Below are 4,320 nucleotides of genomic sequence, written 5' to 3'. Positions count from 1 at the left end.
AGGTTCACCCTGGAGAAGGTGAAGTTGGAATGCTCCTTGGAGTTAAGGATTCTGAGGCTTCCTCTGACATACTTTGGTCATGTTGCAAGGAGGGACTGGTCCTTGGAGAGGGACAACATGTTTGCGATAGTGGAGGGATGGCACTGAAGAGGAAGACCCTCGATGAGATGGATCAATTCTGTAATTGGAGTGGTGGGAATAAGTGTGTTTGAGATGGCGAGGTTGGCACAGGATAGAACGGCATTTAGGGCTCTTGTACACAAGGTCATTATGAGTCTCAAGCGACTTGATGGCACATAACAACAACAATAAATTTCTTATAATACAGTTCATCTCTTTTATGCTAGAATGATAAATAATACTTTCATGCTCAATTTATGTTACATTTTGGAAGAAGTTACTTTATTAATAGCTAATACATAAACATACACACACAAACCACACACATAACCCATTCGAATGCATGAGAAAGCAGAAGAAGGAACTTCATAGATTGTTCTTTTTTTAAGGATTTTTACAAGTCTAAATTTGGCCCTGATTATCATATTATAATTAGATACAGCCTATCCATAACTACTCCAATGGGGCATTGGTTCCTGAGCTTGATGCAGTAGAATGGGTATTTTATGTTAATTTTGTTCTGATTTAGTGTTAAATAAAATATACACATTATCTCAAATATTTGGAAAAGTTTCGCTGGCTTTTTTCAAGCATTCATTGCATGGAAGGCTAGAAGGTCAGCAAAAGAGAGGAAGACCCTGGATGAGCTGGATTGACACAATGACTGTGGTAGTGGGCACAGGTTTGTCAGAGACAGTGAAATTGGCTCAGGATAGAATAAGGTTCAGAGCAATTATTCACAGGTTGCTATGAGTCTTAGTTGACTCGACAGCACATAACAACAACTTATGTGTCTGAAAGTTGAACAATGAGTAAGGATGATAGAAGAGGAATTGATGACTTTGAATTGTGGTGTTGGCAAAGACTATTAAATATCCCATGGACTGCCAAAATCACAAATATAACTTCTTGAAGGAATTACAACCAGAGTAGTCCTTCATCTCACATTCCTTGGGCATGTTGTCGGGAAGGGCCAGTCCTTGGACAAGGGCATAACATTGGGAAAAGACTAGTTAAAAGACTTGTTAAGACTCCTTAACAAGATGGATTGATACAGTGACTGTAACATGGATTTGAGCATGGGGAGATAGTAAGTATGGTACAGAATAAGACAAGGCTCATAACAATGAGCTTGAACATGAAGGATCATAATAATAGTGCTGGATAGGGAGAAATTCTGATGTGTTTTTTTGTAGGATCACTGTGAGTTATGGTCAGCTCAATGGCACCTAACACAAATACTGTTAAATATGTTCAATCACCATACAGTCTGAATAGACACAGAGTTGAGCCTCCAATGACATTTCCAAGGCTATAAATTTCCCTCTGTGGAGTTCTTGGTTAATTAGAAGAGTCAGGGAGACCTGGGTTAGCAGTGCAACTCCCTACAGACTAGGCCAGGCGACTACACTACTAGGACTCCTTAAAATAACTGAAATGGACAACAAGCTCTGGAGGAGCCACAAGCAGCACGGCTAGGCGGGCAGATTCGCAGCCGCACTGAGCTTCGCGAGGCTGATGCAACTTTCCCTTTAAGAAAACCACCTGGGCGCACCGCGGTGGGGACCCAGCACGCCTGGGCAGGGGGCTGCAGCATGCTCCTGCAGTTTGTACTCTGAAAGTTGCTGAAAGCAGAGCCTGTGAGTGCTGTCCAGGACTCCAGAGCCCCCACCCCACTGCCGCCATGGTAGGAAAAGGTGCCAAAGGGATGCTGAATGGTGCGAGGCCACCAAGAGGGACCAGAACCTTAAACGAGGCAACTGGGGCAACCAGATCGAGTTTGTACTGACGAGCGTGGGCTATGCCCTGGGCCTGGGCAATGTCTAGCACTTCCAATACCTCTGCTATCGCAACGGGGGAGGTGCCTTCATGTTCCCCTACTTCATCATGCTGGTATTCTGCGGGATCCCTCTCTTCTTCGTGGAGCTCTCCTTTGGCCAGTTTGCAAGCCAGGGCTGCCTGGGTGTCTGGAAGATCAGCCCCATGTTCAAAGGTGAGGGCTATGGCATGATGGTGGTGTCCACGTACATCGGCATCTACTACAACGTGGTCATCTGCATCGCCTTCTACTATTTCTTCTCATCTATGACACACGTGCTGCCCTGGGCCTACTGCAATAACCCATGGAACACGCCTGACTGCACCGGCGTGCTGGACGCCACTAACCTCACCAATGGGTCTTGGCCTGCTGTCCTGACCAACAACTTCTCCCACCTGCTCAACCACACCTTCCAGAGGACCAGCCCCAGTGAGGAGTACTGGAGGCTTTACGTACTAAAGCTGTCCAATGACATCGGGAACTTCGGGGAGGTGCGCCTGCCCCTCCTTGGCTGCCTTGGCGTCTCCTGGGTGGTCGTCTTCCTCTGCCTCATCTGAGGGGTCAAGTCTTCAGGGAAAGTCATGTACTTCACAGCCACCTTCCCCTATGTGGTGCTGACCATCTTGTTCGTCGAGGCGTGACTCTGGAAGGATCCTTCATTGGCATCATGTACTACCTGACCCCACAATGGGACAAGATCCTGGAGACTAAGGTGTGGGGGGATGCAGCCTCCCAGATCTTCTACTCCCTGGGATGTGCCTGGGGAGGACTCATCACTATGACTTCCTACAACAAGTTCCACAACAACTGCTACCGGGACAGCGCCATCATCAGCATCACCAACTGTGCCACTAGTGTCTATGCGGGCTTTGTCATCTTCTCCATCCTCGGCTTCATGGCCAACCACCTGGGTGTAGATGTGTCCCGAGTGGCAGACCACGGCCCTGGCCTGGCCTTTGTGGCTTAACCCGAGGCCCTCACCCTGCTGCCCATCTCTCCCCTCTGGTCCCTGCTCTTCTTCTTCATGCTCATCTTACTGGGGCTGGGCACTCAGTTCTGCCTCCTGGAGACACTGGTCACGACCATCGTGGATGAGGTGGGGAATGAGTGGATCCTGCAGAAGATCTACGTGACCTTGGGTGTGGCTGTGGTGGGCTTCCTGCTGGGCAACCCCCTCACCAGTCAGGCAGGCATCTACTGGCTGTTGCTGATGGACAATTATGCGGCCAGCTTTTCCTTGGTGGTCATCTCGTGCATCATGTGTGTGTCCATCATGTACATCTATGGGCACCAGAACTACTTCCAGGACATCCAGATGATGCTGGGATTCCTACCGCCCCTCTTCTTCCAGATCTGCTGGCGCTTTGTCTCACCAGCTATCATCTTCTTCATTCTCATCTTCACGGTGATCCAGTACCAACCAATCACCTACAACGACTACCAGTATCCAGGCTGGGCTGTGGCCATCGGCTTCCTCATGGCTCTGTCCTCTGTCATTTGCATTCCTCTCTACGCCCTGTTCCAGCTCTGCTGCACAGATGGCAACACCTTCCTCCAGCGTTTGAAAAATGCCACAAAGCCAAGTAGAGATTGGGGCCCCGCCCTCCTGGAGCACCGGACTGGGCACTATGCCCCCACCATAGCTCCATCCCCTGAAGACGGGCTTGAGGTTCAGCCACTGCACCCAGACAAGGCCCAGATCCCCATCATGGGCAGCAATGGCTCCAGCCACCTCCAGGACTCCTGGATAAGAGCACAACTGCAAGGGGAGTGTCCCACCCCCACCCAGTGCTCCCACCACAGAGACTGGGCAGGCAGTGGACAGGTGTCACTCACCTGCCCCCTGCTATACCCTGGCCAGGGCGGCTGCTGTCACCTTGGCCACTACTATTAGTGTGGCCATTCGTGCTCGTGTCCCCAGTGTTTACAGGTCCTTGGAATGCCAAGATGGTGTGGGGGTATGGGAATGATGGGAAGGGTGCTGGGGGCCCCAAAGCACTTTGGAGGGGTCTCAAGCCAGGTCCCCAGAGGCTTCTCCCGTTCTGCCCTAAGCTAAGATCCCGGTGAGTCCCCCACCCCTAGCCCCTTTGGGCATCCAGCTTCCTGTCCAGTGTTCCCACCCTCAGAGCAGTCCCCAGCCTCTACCCAGGCAAATTTGGATCTTTCTAAAGGGGCCGGGGACTGTGCAGTGTTACATGTCAGTTGTGCCACCCAGGCCTGTTTGTCTGTGTACTTATTTTTTGTAAACATTGTTTTATCTGTGGATGCCACCCCTCATTTCCAACCCTGGGCCAAATCTGTCTTCCAGGCCTGTCTGCACCTCACTTGGCTGCTCTGGGGTCTCTGCCCCTCTCTCCAGCCCCGGCTGTCAGGCCCAGCCA

At 50.6% G+C, this 4,320-nt stretch overlaps 1 pseudogene; it reads left to right on the top strand.

Annotated features, from left to right (window-relative positions):
• Positions 1 to 1,804: 1,804 nt before the first annotated feature.
• LOC102858493 lies at positions 1,805 to 3,833 on the top strand (annotated as a pseudogene).
• The last annotated feature ends 487 nt before the right edge of the window (positions 3,834 to 4,320 follow it).

This window comes from Elephantulus edwardii, unplaced genomic scaffold (assembly GCF_000299155.1).
Source record: "Elephantulus edwardii isolate Elephantulus edwardi_28Jun2011 unplaced genomic scaffold, EleEdw1.0 scaffold00070, whole genome shotgun sequence".
NCBI lineage: Eukaryota > Metazoa > Chordata > Mammalia > Macroscelidea > Macroscelididae > Elephantulus > Elephantulus edwardii.
The sequence above is the reverse complement of the archived record's forward strand: the minus strand, read 5'-3'. Positions and strand labels throughout refer to the sequence as shown.